Source organism: Chenopodium album, chromosome 23, assembly GCF_948465745.1.
Source record: "Chenopodium album chromosome 23, dcCheAlbu1.1, whole genome shotgun sequence".
Classification (NCBI taxonomy): Eukaryota; Viridiplantae; Streptophyta; class Magnoliopsida; order Caryophyllales; family Amaranthaceae; genus Chenopodium; species Chenopodium album.
The window spans coordinates 15,920,488-15,938,316 of NC_137856.1; the positions used below are offsets into that span (position 1 = coordinate 15,920,488).

Below are 17,829 nucleotides of genomic sequence, written 5' to 3' on the forward strand. Positions count from 1 at the left end.
TTTGCTTGGCCATCTTGGAGATTTGGGAAGAAAGGTTGTTGATTGCGTTGGCTTGCTCCAATGCATAGACACCTTTGCTAGAAGTGGCCTCCCTTTCTCCTTCGTACCAATCATCATAATGCTTTGCGGCCTCCTCTATGATGCATTCCACTTCATCCTCTCCCTTGTTCATGATTGGATCGCCGGCGGCGGCATCTAGGCTTGTTCTCCCTTGAGGTGAGAGACCTCCATAGAAAGTGTGGATGAGTTGATACTTGGGTATCCCATGATGTGGGCATTGACGTTGAAGCTCTTTGTACCGGTCCCATGCCGCACTTAGAGTCTCACCACTCTTTTGGCGAAAACCTTGAATTAAAGATCGAGCCTCGGCGGTCTTCCTAGCTATGGTTATAAAATCTCCTCAAGAAAACCGTAGTCACTTGATCCCAAGTTGTGAGAGAATTAGGGGGAACCTCCTTCTCTAGCCATTCTAGACCTCTCCCAATTAAAGAAAATGGAAACATCTTGAGGCGGATATACTCTTGAGTCACTCCGTTGGCTTTGATCGTGTCACAATACTTCTCAAATTCTTTCAAATGCTCATGAGGGCTCTCAAATTTTCCACCCGAGAATTGTTTCCTCTCTATTAAAGCAATCAAATTGGGCTTGATTTCGAAATTGTTGGCTTGAGTGGTAGGGGTTAGGATCCCACTTTGGGCTCTAAAGGCTTCGGGAGCCCCAAGACAACTCAAAGGTGTATTCTCTCCCATTTTAGAACCTTCTTCACTTTCGGACTTAAAGATTGAAAAGGGGTTGATTTCCGGACTTGATGGCGAATTAGGGCTATCTAAGTCTTCACTTGAGGGTGAAGATGGTGGAGTATCTTCCAATTCTCTTACTCCTTCTTTCGTTGGGGTGTGAGAATTTCTACTCCTCGCTCTCGCTTCTCTTCGAAGTAAGGACAAAGATCTTTCTAGCTCCGGATCAATGGGAATCAAAGACCTTGAGCGAGTTCGTCCTCTGTTCATACAACAAAGCTAAGGAGAACGTAAGCACTGACAAGTAACAAGTAGTAACAAATACTAACAAACAAGAAATGAGATAGTCTCAAATAAAGTAATGAAAAAGCAATGGGAATCAATGGCAACGGCGCCAATTTGACAAGGGAATAAACGCGTCGTCAATTGTCTATCCCTAGATCAAATATAATTTATACACCTAAACAAACCTAATACAAGTATAAGGCAAGCATAGGGGTCGAACCACAAGGAGACATGCATAAACACCACATTCACTACTTAATACTTAAGCTACCTCGGAACGAGAAGTGTGAATAGCTATGAAATTAAACTAGAGATTAAGAATGATTAAAAATCAATATAACTAAGCACCAAGGGAAGTAGGTAGATGTAGTTGCCAAATGATCATGCAATAACACGGAAGCAAAGCAATGGTTAACTAAGCATGCAAGAATATCGAATTAAAGCTCAATCTAACCGCCTTCCGGGGTCAATCAATTTCTCCTAACATAGCCTCCATGTTTCCACACTAGAACCATATATTAGAAGGTGCAATCAAAGAACTGTCGATAACAATGAATCTTAACTAATTCAACTTCCGTTTCTTGTTAGCAAAGTTTCACCTTTAATCAACTAACAATGTGCACTTGCAAGAAGATTAAAGAATATCAAACATACAAAGACTTTAATCACCATTAACAAAACCCCAACATCATAAGCATGAATCAATCAACAACTACACCATCCCCACACCCTTGGCTAGGTGACTACTCACAAATCATCAAATCAATAAGCATCAACATGATCAATAAGCAATGAAGGAAAAATCAAAATAAGCAAATAAAACTAAATACAAAAGTAAAGAGAGAGAGTAAGAGATTGCTCATTAATTGAAGATGAAGATTTACAAAGATTCAATATCCAAGTTCATCAATGGAAATCCACACTTTCTCTCTCTACTAATGAAGTTTCTCTCACTAGATTAGGGCTAAAATGTACATGATAAACTCATTACAAACCTAGGGGTCTTTATATGCCCTTCACATTACTCTAAAGATGGATTAAAATGCACGGAAATACCCACGAGAGCGGCCGCTCCATCGAGGGTGAGTGGACGCTCTAGAGGGTATTAATCTAAACAGCCGCCTTACTGGAGCGGGCGCTCTTCCAGACAGGAGCGGGCGCTCCAGGTGTGGAGCGGGCGCTCCTCTCTGGTGGAGCGGACGCTCCTTAAGTCTGGAAAACAGGGGATCAGATGAGAAAATGGAGCGGGCGCTCCTCTCTGGTGAGCGGCCGCTCCTCTTGAAAGCTCCGGACTCTTCTCCAAATCCATGCTCCTCTTTTCCGCTATTCCAATGCACTCAAAAAGGTTGACTAAGCATCGAGCAGAATCACACGAGCACTCCATTCAACCTACTCAAACACTCATACACAAACATAAGTATAGAAAAGAGGGAAAGCGACAAAGCAAGGCCAAAAACAAAGGAAAAAGGAAGGGAAAACACAAAAAGGAACAAGACAAAGCAAACTAAAATAAAGTGCTTGAAAAGGCTCAAACAAGTGCCAAGTGAAGGGAAAAATCCTTAAAGAAAAGGATAAAAGAGTGGTATAAATACCACTCATCACTTTTCGAATAACATACAAACATTATATTGAACCTAACCTGTTTATCTATGTTGGTTGAACATTAATGCATAAATAATACTATTATTGGCGATCACTTGAGTTAAAATCACATTAGCCTAAACCGAGTTATTAATTATCTTATTAAGCGTGATTTCAAGTACAAATTCCCTTTAACAAGCATAAAAAGTGTGATCAAGCAATAACAATAAAATATAAAATCAAACAACATAAATAATAAAGTAATAATGATAATGATGATAATAGCATGATAAGGCATAATAAAGCTTGATAATAATAGCAAGATCCTAGGCATGATACTAACAAGATTAATAACAAATCCTAGCATGTCACTAAACAATAAAGATCAAAGCTTTAAACCTAACATGGTACTAACATGATAACAGATATTAGAAAAGAGCAAAGGCACCCTAAACATGACACTAGAAAGCATAAAATAACATCCTAAGATGATACTAGGAATCATAAAACAATAATAAGCATGCTTTCTACATTGTTAATAAAATAAGGAGTAAGCTAATCTACTTACTTTGAAGCCTCATACCTCTTTCTAATAACAAAATACACAAGTTAGTAAACTTCAATGAAAATAATAAAGAATAATTAAATAATTAAATTAGAATCAAATGAAATAAAGTTTATGACTAGTTTTGGACCAAACCCTCAGAAATTATCAAACCTTGCACGTCTAGGGCGAAGGCAACTTCGAACTTGGCTAAGAGACTCTAAGTCTTGTGAATGCGGAATATTGTATGTAAAAAGGTTGGTTTAGAAATAGGGAGAGAAAGAATAAGCTATATTGCTTAGAGAGAGAATAGAGAGAATTGATGATGAGAGTTGATGAAAGTTGATTGTAGATGAGAATTGATAGTTGATGAATAAAAATAAAGGTTTGGGACCCTATTTATAAGAAAACAGTACTAAAAATCATAGAATTTGATAAGGAATAAAACTCCACTCTGTCGCTAACAAACCGACCTTGTTGCCAGGAATTTATCTTGTCGCCAAGCGACAGAGTCTGTCGCGAGGCGACAAACGTGTCGTTTGGCGACAGAGACAGTTTTTGCGGATTTTGCTTTTATCATATCTTTTTATCTAGAAGTCCAAATAAGTCATATAATATGTTTTTGGAAAGCTCTTGAAGTCTAATTTTCAATGCAATTAGAATAAAGTTAAAATATTTTTTAGATAAAAAGATATAGACAAAATAGTGAAAGGGTGCCAGTTTTGGATAGAGTTTCGTATATCTTTAATATCTTTTTCGTTATAGCTCAGAATTAAGATTATAATATATCATTGGAAAGATAATTTCAAGTTCTATCCAACCGTATAAAATTTGGATAAAAAACTATGAGGCACAAAAATAATATCTGACTATCATTGAACATGTTTAAATCCGAATAGAATTAGGAAAGTTTTAAAAAGGAAAGTTTATATTCAAATCAAATTCTATGATCTTATTTTTTCAAAAAAAGAATAATTAAGATGTTTTGGAAACTTATAGAAGATTCTAATAAATCCTAATTAGTTTAGGAATAGGATTAAACCTTTGGACCCTCCACATGATCATTGGGTCGTAGGTAAAATCCGGTTTGGGCCCAGTTTAGTATTTTGGCCATAACTTCCTCAATATTCATCGGAATTGGGCTTATAATATATCATTGGAAAGGACTTTTCAAGCCTCACCTAACTACACCATTATTGGACCCTTATCATGGACCAAAGTAAACTGGATTGGACGTTTTTATAAAATAGAGGGGTTTTCGAAAACAGAAAGAATGATTTTAATAAAAACTAACCGCAACACTTGAGTTTTCACACTTTCACCTCATTCGATTATGGTTCGATGCAAAAGGTATTCATCACTGGGTTTGGTTTTGGCGAGACACAAATGGGTGTCTACACCTTCCCCATAAAGAATTTAAAATAAATTACTTCCCTCTCTCCCTGTCACTCAATTTCGCGTTCTTCTCGCTTCGCTTCTAGGTCTCTGGTCGTTTGTGATTGTTCGTTGTTTGGTGGTTGTTGCTCTGGCATTGACATCGTTCTCCAGCTAATATAGGTAAGAAATTTGGGGAACCCTAGAATTTTGAAAACGTGTACTGTTTGTTTGTTTTGGGTGGCGAAATTTTATTATTTGGATGCATTGTACTAAATGTATTCCTAATTTGGGTTATTCTATTGTAGATGATGTCTTAGTTTGGAGTTATTTCTTCGAATACAAGGAAAATTAAGAGTAATTATGTCTAATTTTCCCATTATATAAATTTATGTTGTACAAATTAGAAAAAAAAGCCGCGTTTATGATGTGCAGAACACCATGAAATTCGTTTCACTAATTTTGGTTGTGTGGTGTCCTAAATATTGTAATTCAAGTTTCTTGTTGAAGTAAATGAGTGAAACAATGTTCAATTGATGTGTAGAAAATCATAAAATTTATTTTGACTAGGTTTTTTTTTTGCTTCTAAAAGTTCAATTGATGTGAATAGCATATTGTTGGTTCAAAGTCGAATGATGTTGGTATTTGAACTCTTAAGTAGTTGTGCAGTTGTTAATTTGTAAAATACTGGTAAGATTATGTGCAGGTCCATTTTGGGTGGATAGTTGAAATTCTAATTATGTGAAAGATTGTTGGTTCATAGTGGACTTATGTGAAATTCAGATTGTTGGTTTAAAGTGGACTTATGTTGGCATTTGAGATTTGAATTACAAAACTAACGACAAACTATGAAATTGAGTGGAAATAAACCTGTTGTTATTATTGGATTTAATATAAACTGTTAATATGTAGAGGGACAAATGGGATGAAAAAGGGGTGGTGCTTCTTCTCGTCTAGTGGTTGGTAGTAGGGCAAAGTTGGGGGTGAGTGACCGTGTTTTGTGTTTATAGTTGGGGGAATTAACTTGTATACCTACTTACTATGTTTTTTTGTTGTAGCACACGATGAAGGAAATTACACAAGTTCTTTAGGAAGGAGTGGATAAAAGCCAGAAAGCGGTTGTGATGGGAAGGAGAACGGTAGGTCGTTGGGCTACCACCCCACCCAATCAAACAAAATTTGTAACTTAACAAACCCCTATTTAGTGTAGTGGTAAGTCAAGGTCGAACCCAAAGGAATGGAGTGAAAGGAATGGTGTCCTTCGAACAAGTGTACTATTCCGTTAGCGGGTTCAGAATTATTAGAAAGCTAATATATTCAGTAAGGTCAAGTGATCGGAATGCCTGGGTGGAGGCCGCTTCCGATCAGTAATATTAATGGATAATTAATGTTACAGCTTAATCTTGACTGAACCCTTCGGGTCACACCCAAGCATTCAACAAACCGAAACGACGAATTAATTCGGAAGGAATTAATGAGTCGACCGAGTAATATTTATTTAGACGTCGGAAATTCGAGCTTAGAGCGTCGAAACCGAGCGTCGAAAGTCGAGTCGAAAAATAGTGAAAGACGAGACGAGAAATAGTAATAAATCAACAAAAGACCAAAATACCCCTAGCATCGGAATGCCCAAGCAAACCGAGTGCTAAGGGCGTATAGCCTAGCATGGTGGCTAGCATGCGCACCAAGCCGAGCCTAGGCTGGCTGGTGCGTGCTAGCGCACTCATGCTAGCATCGCAAGGCTAGGCGCTGCCTAGTGCGTGCTAGCATGCTAGGCGCAGCCTTGTGCGCGCAATGGCTAGCAATCCATGCCGCAACAAGCTGCTGGAGCTAGCACGCTAGGCGCGCCAGCTCGCCACAGCTAGCAGCAGCATGGCTAGGCCATTGCTTGCTGCCTAGCAGCGCTGGCCAAGGCACAAGGCCAGCAGCAGCAGCCCGCACAAGCATGTTGGGCGTGCTGGCCAGCAGCGGCTGGCAGCCCGCATGCGAGTGCTGGGCTTGCTAGGCGTGGCTGCCACGGACAGCAGCACATGGCAGCCCACCTTGGCTGCCTTGGTGCCCAAGGGTGGGTGCCATGTGGCTTGTGGTCCTTGAGTGTGTGGGGAGTGAGGTGGCCGGTTATGGGAAAGGGAGTGGGGAGCAAGTTTGGTCCCCCCCTTCTCCAAGTGGTCCTCACCTAACCACTCACATGAGCTTGCCACTTGTTGATTTATTACTAGCTTGATTATTGATTTTATTTTAGCTTTAAAATAAAATGGAAAAATCATACTATCCCACATTGATGGGAGAGTAAATGATACTCCCATCATTTGCTATAAATACCCAAGTATGGGCATTGGGAAAGATGCTTGAGTAAGAGTTGGAAAAGGCATCACAATTAGTGAAAACCTTTGAACTCAATATAATTACTCGGGTTTTGTTGGTCGGGTCTTGGTAACCCCAAGACATTGGACCTGGTCGGTTTTGTTGGTGCGGGTGGACTTCGTTGGAGGTCTCCGTGCGAGCGGGACTTGAAGCTTTCAAGTAAGAGCTCATTTGGAGCGAAGCACGCGTCAAAGGTAATTAGCTTATCTTAATCTTGTGATTAATTTAATTATGTTTATGGTTTTATTTATTGCGAGTGCGGTCTTGGTTTTGGGTTTGTTTCCGCGGTGAGTCGGACTCACCAAACCTCAACAGCAGTATCGGAGCCTCGCTCGTTTATTTTAAAATCATAATTTTTTTTCAAGGTGTCTTTATGGCTTATTTTTTTTCTGGTTTTAAGTTGCTAATTAGATTAGTAACTCGTTTTTCAAATTTTACCTCGTATTAGAGCTATCTTCAGCTCCCGAACCCAGATTTCGACCCAAAAATAGTGAATTTTGGGTGGAAAAGGTGTTCTGGAAATGGTTTTACCCCTCTAGGACTCGGTTTTTAGCCAGAAAACGACCAGAAATGCATTTTTCGAGGGATTTTTCGTTTTGACGAAAAATTTTAAGTCTTTCTAACCTTGAAAATTGATTGCATGTTTATGGTGGTTATGTAAATGGTTCTTTCCTTATTTTATATGCAATTTTAGACCACTTTAAGCATGCTTACTTGGTAGTAATTGGTGCTTGAAAGTTTGGTTTTATTTTTCACATAATTGCAAATTAATTGCATTAAGTGTGAAATAGTTGTTCTTTGTTGCTTCCAAGTATTAAAGATTCAATCTTTACTTATGATAAGTGATTGAAACTTTGAGTTACTAAATTCCATGAATTTTGGTTAAACTTTGTTGATTTAATCATTTTTTAGTTGATTGGAATCATAAAGTTTAAAACTTGTGATAGAAATTGGTTTATCTTCATATTGGAAGATATAATTTTTCATGGAGTCACAAGTATTAAAGTTGGAATCTTTATTGAACTTATGTTCATTTTTCCAACTCCCTTTTATTTTGTCAAAATCTCAAGATTAATTAACAGTGATTAAATTAATAGTGAGAATTGCCCTAATTTATTTTGTTACACCAAGTTAAACCAATTTTATTAAAGAATGATTCTTGGAAATAAATTTGGTTAATTGCTTTGAATGAATTATTTAAGTTGGACTTGTTATTTTTTCATTTTTCCTCAAAATTGATTCTAAAATTAATTTAGAATTGATTTATAATGTCACACACAAAATTCGATAATTTTCGAAGCATTAGCACGCAACACGAGGCCTAAAAGCCCCGAGCTAGCTCTCGGCCAGCTGGGCTGCTCACGCAACCCATATGTGGCTGCCGAGGCTGCTGGGTGCTTCGTTCTTAGGTGCGTGGTGTTGTGCGTCTGTGTGTGCGAGGAAGGGCATGGGCTGCTGCTCGCTGCCAGCAACATAGCGCACCAGCCAGCAGCAGGCAGCAGCATGGCGCAGCAGCAGCATAGTGCTGTGCACGCTGTGCGTGCTGCTACGCTTGGCTCGGCTGGGCGTGGCGTGTGCGAGCACAAGCAGCCCATGGGCATGCTTGGTGTTGCGGGGGTGCGAATGGGTATGTTACGAGCTTGTTGTTCGGTACGTACGATCCCATAATTGGCACAATAACCCCGGGTTATTAAGGCGATGCTATTTTAAAGTTAATTTTAGCGTTGCTTAATATGTAAATAAGGGTAATTTTGGGTTCCAAGTCTTAGTGCTAGGCACTTAGACATTTTGGAATACGTAATTTTGCTTAGATTGTCGTTTTAATTATTTTAATTATTTTGTTTATTTAATTAAAATTTTGGAGGCTAGGCCTCGGGTTTTTGAGCGACATTTGCAAAATTAATTTTGACAAATATTTGGGTTCACCGACTTAATTAATTGGATTAGTTAAGATTGGATGCGGAATTTAGTGGGAGCGTCTCTTAGTTATTACCATAACCGGTTAAAACAACTTTGACTAGTTTAATTAGGTGTGTTAATTGGATTAACCACCTAGATTAATTACTAGTTCTCGCGCGGTTTTATGCATTGTTACTTGTTTGATCGTTGTAATATGCATGGGCCATTCACAGATAGTGAATGGATGAATGGAATGTAAAATTCTCTCACAGGTTTTATGAAATGGCAACTAGTGGGGCCCGATTAGGATAGAAAATACGGACTGTGATCCGTGATGTATTTTTGTAAATCTAAATACGGTCTGCGAACCGTTGAGTATTTTTGTACCTTAATATTTAGATTAGTCCTAATCGTAGATATTAGCAATTATATTATTTGGTCAAGTCTTGAAGACGGGGTTCTTAGAAGACGAAGCCATGAAGTTGCAAATGAAGACCATTTGAAGACTTGAAGATCTCAAGGGGTCATGCTAGTTGCCAAATGCATCTCTATTTATGTTTTCGATATATATTTATGTTTATATATTTGAATTATATGTTAGATGCATGGTTAGGATTTCGAATGTTGAGATGATTAATTAAGTTCACTTAAATCAACCAACATAGAAACCCTAGGTCCCTTAAAATTGAGTAAAACTTGCCATTCCAAAACACACTTACCAACCGAACGAGGGTAGTGGTGGGCTACGCCAAAGCGAGGCATCACTACTTCTCCAAGGAACGTAAGGCATACTGGGTATGCAAGTGGTTTTGGTTATACTCAACGATATGAGTGATGGAGTCCTAACATGTCGTGGCAAAGTGAATAAATTGTTTAGAGAGCATTGGATGCGACGATTTATTCAACCAAGAATGGCTTGGAGCCATTAGCAAAGCGTTGCTTACCTTAGGAGATTGAGTGTTAAGACAAGCCAAAGCATGCTTAACCACTCTTTGTTTCTTTGGATCTTGGAATCGACTTATTCTCACCAAAATTGGGGACAATCTTTAATGTGTGAATAAGACGTTTTAAATAAGTTTGATTAAAATGCATGATTTCAATCTTATTTAAGTATAATGAATGGTTTTTCATTTCAAAATTCTTTCAATTGTAGAATCATGTCTTCAACTAATGACAACGACCTTATGCTCCTGGAATTGCCCAAAAAGTTGCCAATTTCTCTGAACTTGGTAAACTTTAAGGAATGGGAAGAGGAACTCCGAAAGACCCTCCGAAATTGCTACCTAGAGCACATTCTGGACACTCAAATCCCGAGTTTCTACTCAAAGGGGATTATGAGTGATGAGGCACATGAGGAATGGAGTGAGGATTGCAAAAGAGTTTCCAGACTCATGGCAAACTCCATCCCGGTACAATGGAAGGGGAAGTTCTCCAACTATTTTCCGGACATGATGCTCAAAGCTCTAGAAGACGTAGTCAATTTGAGAGTCACCAAGAGTACCAGAGGCAACTATGATGGACTTGTGGAAGATGTGACTAGGTCACTCTCGAACATGAGGATCAAGCCACCGCAAGATGGATGTCTCACCAAAGAGAGACAAGAAGTATGGGCTAAGGTCTATAATGCAAGACTTAGACCCGGGATGCCACTTCAAGCTCATGTGCTCAACATGACAAGGCTATTCACCCATCTGGAGCTAATTGGCAAACCAGTGGAAGATGAGCAAGCAGCTCTCATGCTACTAAGCTCACTCCACTCGGGGTATGTTGCATTAAAGATGCGACTTACGGCCAAGCGGAACAAACTTTCCTTGATGGAAGTTGTTCAAGAGCTCCAGAAAACCTATTCTTGCAAGAAGGCTAAGGTTGCCCTGAGACCAAAGAAGAAGGAGTTCAAGAACAAAGCTAAGATGCGCTGCTTCTATTGTAGTAGACCCGGACACTACAAAAGAGAATGTAGCATGTATCTAGCAGATGAGGCGAAAGGAAAAGTAACCTCGATCTCAGGTATCATCTTTACACTTGAACATAAGCAATTTATGAGGTATTAGATACCGGAAAATTGGCTCACTATATGCTCCTATTTCAGGAACAAAGTGAGCAGTGCTTTTCAAGTGGATATGAGTACAAGTGGAAGAAGAAGATAATCTTTCAAAGAAAGCTTGTAATCTCATATTTTGTCTAGATTTAAAACTTGTTTAGTTTTATCTACCATATTTTGATCTTGTGGCGTTGGACGTCATTGTAAACTTGATCACAAGACATATCATCTTGTTTATATTTATGGAATGACACGTTTGTGTCTTTGGACAAATTGTTTATAATGATACCAAAAGAGCTAAGACCATGGAGTCAAATCAGACTTACTTGTGGCATTGTTGTCTTGGCCACATTAACATCAAACGCATCAAGAAACTTCTACAAGAAGGTGTTCTTGACTCTTTCGATTTAGAATCGTTTGAGAATTGCGAAGGATGTCTATTAGGCAAGATGATTAAACAGCCATTCTCCAAGTTGGGAGAAAGGGCAAGTGACTTATTGGGTCTTATACATACCGATGTATGTGGACCAATGAGCTCAACCACAAGAAATGGACATCGATATTTCATCACTTTCACAGACGACTATAGTAGATATGGCTATGTCTACCTCATGTCGCACAAATCTGAATCATTTGAAAATTTCAAAGAATTTCAGAGTGAAGTTGAAAATTAGCTTGGCAAGAAAATCAAAGCCCTTCGATCGGATCGAGGTGGTGAATACTTGAGCCAAGAATTCGATGACCATCTGAAAGAAAAGGGTATACTTTCAGAATTGACACCTCCAGGAACTCCACAATGGAACGGAGTATCCGAAAGGAGAAATCGGACCTTGTTAGACATGGTACGATCAACAATGGGTCTTAGTGATCTTCCTATCTCTTTCTGGGGACACGCACTTCTAACTGCGGCACTAACACTGAACCGTGCTCCATCAAAAGCTGTAGAAAAGACTCCATATGAATTATTGACGAAGAAACCTCCTAGGTTATCTTTTCTAAAGATATGGGGATGCGAAGCATATGTCAAGAAATTGATCTCTGACAAACTTCATCCCAAATCTGACAAGGTTTACTTTGTGGGCTACCCAAAAGAAACCAAAGGGTATTACTTCTACAACAAATCGGAGAACAAAGTGTTTGTTGCTCGCGATGGTGTCTTTTTGGAGAAGGAGCACCTTTCCAAAATGACAAGTGGGAGGAAAATCGAACTCGACGAAGTTCGTAAGGATGAGCAACAAAATCATAATGACAATCAAAGTGCTCAAACAGCATCTGTTGACGCAGGTCAAAATGATCAAAATGTGCAAAGTCGAACCGACAATGCAAATGCTCAATCCATTACCCTACGTAGGTCTCTGAGGCCGAGATCTCAACCTGATAGATATCTTGGTTTAGTATTAACCGAGAATCAGGACATCCTGATTATGGATGGAGATGAACCAGCAACCTACAAGCAAGCGATGGCAAGCACCGACTCTGCTAAATGGCAAGAGGCCATGAGATCTGAAATGGATTCCATGTTTGAAAATCAAGTCTGGGACTTGGTTGACTTACCCGAAGGTTATACACCGATCGGATGTAAGTGGATTTTCAAGTTGAAAACCGACAAATATGGAAATGTATTCATTTACAAAGCTAGATTGGTGGCAAAAGGTTACAGACAAGTTCATGGTATTGATTACGATGAAACCTTTTCACCAGTCGCAATGCTTAAATCCGTTCGGATCCTCCTAGCGATTGCTGCATATTACGACTATGAAATATGGCAGATGGACGTCAAAACCGCCTTCCTTAATGGTTATTTGGAAGAAACTGTGTATATGACACAGCCTGAAGGTTTTGTCGACCAAAATAATGCTGGGAAAGTTTGTAAGCTTAAGAAGTCCATTTATGGATTAAAGCAAGCAAGCAGAAGTTGGAATCTGCGTTTCGATGAAGCCATCAGTAAGTTTGGTTTTATCAAGAATCTAGATGAATCTTGTGTTTACAAGAAGGTCAGTGGGAGTGACATCGCCTTCCTAGTCTTATATGTCGATGACATATTGCTCATTGGAAACAGCATTCCGTTGTTAGAGTTTGTAAAGGCCTGGCTTGGAAAGTGCTTCTCAATGAAAGACTTGGGAGAGGCTCAGTACATACTAGGCATCAAGATCTATAGGGATAGATTGAAAAGGATGATTGGATTGAGTCAAAGTACTTATATTGATAAGGTACTAGCTCGATTTGGCATGGAGGAGGCCAAAAGAGGTCACCTGCCAATGTCACATGGCATAACCCTAAGCAAGAAGCAGTGTCCACAGACACCTGATGAGCGGGTAAGAATGAATCAGATTCCATATGCTTCGCTTATTGGATCTATCATGTATGCCATGATATGTACTAGGCCAGATGTGTCGTATGCCTTGAGTGCTACGAGCCGTTACCAATCAGACCCAGGAGAGGCGCATTGGACTGCGGCCAAAAAAATATCCTAAAGTACCTGAAAAGGAACAAGGATAAATTCCTGGTGTATGGTGGTACAAAGGATTTAGTTGTGGAAGGTTATACCGACGCAAGCTTCCAGACAGACAGAGACGATTTCAAATCGCAATCTGGATATGTGTTCTTTCTGAATGGAGGGGCGTTTAGTTGGAAGAGCGCAAAGCAGAGTACAACTGCAGATTCTACAACTGAAGCCGAATACTTGGCAGCTGCTGAAGCAGCTAAGGAGGCTGTTTGGATTCGTAAGTTCGTTGGCGAACTTGATGTTGTACCCTCTATAAAGGGTCCAATAGCCCTCTATTGTGACAACAATGGAGCTATTGCTTAGGCCAGAGAGCCTAGGGAACATCAGAAGGTCAAACATGTCAAGCGGCGATTTCACATGATTCGAGAATGGAAATCAGAGGGTGAAATCAGAATTTGCAAAGTTGGAACGGATGACAATGTAGCCGATTCACTTACTAAACCTTTGCCTCAAGTGAAGCACAACAAGCACGTTGAGGCAATGGGAATCAAGCATGTAGGAGACTGGCTTTGATTTCCTTGTTTAGTGTTTTAGTTAATTTTGAGAAAAGTTAATGTAAGACACTAAGGAAAACCATTCATGTTTTGGAGTAATATAAAATTTCATGCAACATTTTATTACTCCGTTATGCTATTTAATTGTGGTTTAGGATTAAATAATGAGTCCATTCGATTCTGAGAATATTCAAAATAGGGTATCAAGACCAGTCTTGGTAAGGAAACACCTATTAAGTGAACATTGAATATTATAATCGAAAATTATCCCTAATCAAGGTCATTTAAACGATGGACGATTAATGACCAATTGAGATTAGTGTGTAGTCTGATTTATAGCAGCGTTTCATGTGCTACGAGGACATGATTGTCATAAATCATTTGCATAGGTATTGGTTTAGAACCATACTGGATCGACCTATGAGAATACTTTAAGAAATTTAAAAATTTGTCATAAGTATACTTCTCATTATGGCTATCGGAACCTATTTCCTCGACCATGAGTAGTGTGAGTTCTCTTGTTTGAGTACTAGTTCGCTTTGATGTTGTCAAACGTCTGCCGTAATAGGGGATTATAACGGCAACACTCGGGCGGCTAGGTCCGCTTAGTAAGAGGAGCTACATTACAAGACTGGGAATGTCCCCCTAGTAAAATAGGGAAGATGTCTTTGTTGTATACAAGGCCTCTCGTAGAGCGAGACTGTAAAATGCATGGCCGTGCTCGGATGGATTTTAGAAATCATCTGTTTATTGACAGTCGGACTCGGAATCGGGAAACACTTCTGGACGTAATAAGGATGACAAAAATAAATCTTACCTTATAGTTCATGAAGAGACATTAAGCGACATAGGAAAAGGTTGTACACAAAATGAGCAATTGTCCGGAAGGACAAGTGGGAGATTGAAAGGAATGGTGTCCTTCGAACAAGTGTACTATTCCGTTAGCGGGTTCAGAATTATTAGAAAGCTAATATATTCAGTAAGGTCAAGTGATCGGAATGCCTGGGTGGAGGCCGCTTCCGATCAGTAATATTAATGGATAATTAATGTTACAGCTTAATCTTGACTGAACCCTTCGGGTCACACCCAAGCATTCAACAAACCGAAACGACGAATTAATTCGGAAGGAATTAATGAGTCGACCGAGTAATATTTATTTAGACGTCGGAAATTCGAGCTTAGAGCGTCGAAACCGAGCGTCGGAAGTCGAGTCGAAAAATAGTGAAAGACGAGACGAGAAATAGTAATAAATCAACAAAATACCAAAATACCCCTAGCATCGGAATGCCCAAGCAAACCGAGTGCTAAGGGCGTATAGCCTAGCATGGTGGCTAGCATGCGCACCAAGCCGAGCCTAGGCTGGCTGGTGCGTGCTAGCGCACTCATGCTAACATCGCAAGGCTAGGCGCTGCCTAGTGCGTGCTAGCATGCTAGGCGCAGCCTTGTGCGCGCAATGGCTAGCAAGCCATGCCGCAACAAGCTGCTGGAGCTAGCACGCTAGGCGCGCCAGCTCGCCACAGCTAGCAGCAGCATGGCTAGGCCATTGCTTGCTGCCTAGCAGCGCTGGCCAAGGCACAAGGCCAGCAGCAGCAGCCCGCACAAGCATGCTGGGCGTGCTGGCCAGCAGCGGCTGGCAGCCCGCATGTGAGTGCTGGGCTTGCTGGGCTTGCTGGGCGTGGCTGCCACGGACAGCAGCACATGGCAGCCCACCTTGGCTGCCTTGGTGCCCAAGGGTGGGTGCCATGTGGCTTGTGGTCCTTGAGTGTGTGGGGAGTGAGGTGGCCGGTTATGGGAAAGGGAGTGGGGAGCAAGTTTGGTCCCCCCCTTCTCCAAGTGGTCCTCACCTAACCACTCACATGAGCTTGCCACTTGTTGATTTATTACTAGCTTGATTATTGATTTTATTTTAGCTTTAAAATAAAATGGAAAAATCATACTATCCCACATTGATGGGAGAGTAAATGATACTCCCATCATTTCCTATAAATACCCAAGTATGGGCATTGGGAAAGATGCTTGAGTAAGAGTTGGAAAAGGCATCACAATTAGTGAAAACCTTTGAACTCAATATAATTACTCGGGTTTTGTTGGTCGGGTCTTGCTAACCCCAAGACATTGGACCTGGTCGGTTTTGTTGGTGCGGGTGGACTTCGTTGGAGGTCTCCGTGCGAGCGGGACTTGAAGCTTTCAAGTAAGAGCTCATTTGGAGCGAAGCACGCGTCAAAGGTAATTAGCTTATCTTAATCTTGTGATTAATTTAATTATGTTTATGGTTTTATTTATTGCGAGTGCGGTCTTGGTTTTGGGTTTGTTTCCGCGGTGAGTCGGACTCACCAAACCTCAACATGGAGGTCAAATGCACGATGCCTAAGTTAAGCTATTCCGAAGTCTAGTAGGGGTTTATGGTAGAAACTAAGGCTAAGCTAGGCGATGCAAAAACCTTGTACTAAATGAATGTTAAGGCACTAGCGAAATGGATCCACATGCATCTACGATGAAGTTCAATCAATTCGGGGAATTAACCAATCAAGTCAAGCAATGTGAGGGAAAACCGAAATTGCAACCAAGAGAGTACATCAAGCTATTCTCCTAGAGGTCTAATTAGCGTCAACTACATCAAACACTATCTAGGAAACATCACAAGATATCTCAATCGAGTAAATGTAAGTCACAAATCAATGGTCCGTATCAATGTGAACTCACAATGCAATCTAGTGTGAATAACAAGGGTGATCAAGCCTAATCAAGCACACACATGCACAAAATCAATCAACCAATTTAATCACATTATCAACTCAATCAATTTCCCCCAAATTAATCTTAATTCATCATCAATACATGCTTCACCACTACCCTAGCAAATAAACTACTCACAATCCATAGAGAACAACAAAATTAAAGCTAAACTAATCATCATTCCCAAATTCATCAATTGAAGTCAAATTGAAACCAACAAATTCTATCAAATCAATCAAACTATCAATTAACCAAATCAAACAACAATACTAATGAAATCAAACATTGAATTGCATTAAAGAGTAAAGAATCCTTACAAACTTGATAGAAATCAAATCAAATGAAGCAATCTTCAATCATCAATCATCAAACCCACACTTTCTCTCTCTAAAAATGCTAAGAACTAATGTTTTCTCTTTCTAAGATCTAATCTCATCTAAATCTCCTCCTTGAAGATCTCATCTTCTCTCTATATATGGAAAGAAATAACTAACAATCCCAAGAGGAAGTTGGGAAAGACGTCCAAAAATAGACCCACGTCGGTGCGGGCGCTCGAAGGAGAGAGAATGGTGCGCACGGGAGCACACCCAGGCAGGTGCGCCCGCAAGCACCTGATGTGCGGCCGCACACGACAGATGTGCGGCCGCACACTCCTCTTGTGCGCCCGCACAACCCTGGGTCTTTCCCCCTTCTTCTCTTCGTCCTTGCTCAAGCAGTGCACACATCCTAGGTGATGATGATGGAGGACAAAGTAGGCAGAAACTTTCTTGAATTTCTTGAAGAGTATAAGCCATGAGGAAGGCATAAACAAAGCCTTGAAGCTTGCCCCTTGGATCCACCTTTGACTTGGAACTTCTTGCACCTTCTTTAGGCATAAAAGCAATGAAAACTCGTACACAGGAAGCTCGGGAATTCTTGGACAATCAATTACCACCTACAAGCAAAAGATAAAAAGCAAGTAAAAGAGAAAAAATAACAAGTAAACTAGAAAAAGACATGAAAAAGAGAAACTAACTACAAAAAGCACAAAATGGAGAAAACAAGAATAAAACTAAGGAAAACTAAAGAAAAGAGAGATAAAATGAAATAAAAATCATCCAAAAAGGAACCAAATGAGTGCCAAAAATGTCACTCATCAAATTCCCCCAAGCTAAACTTTTGCTCGTCCTCGAGCAAAACAAAGCAAGAAAGAGAGAGGATGAAAATTTTATTGAAAACGAAAAAGAAAGACTCAAGATAAGAATATACACTAAAACTCATTGTCGTAG

The 17,829-nt window shown here is 40.0% G+C and overlaps 1 non-coding gene across 1 annotated transcript; it reads left to right on the forward strand.

Moving 5' to 3' along the window:
• Positions 1 to 260: 260 nt before the first annotated feature.
• On the forward strand, positions 261 to 366 carry LOC145609824 (small nucleolar RNA R71). The gene has a single exon (XR_014106108.1). It is a non-coding gene; the product is annotated as a small nucleolar RNA R71 (small nucleolar RNA).
• Positions 367 to 17,829: the final 17,463 nt, after the last annotated feature.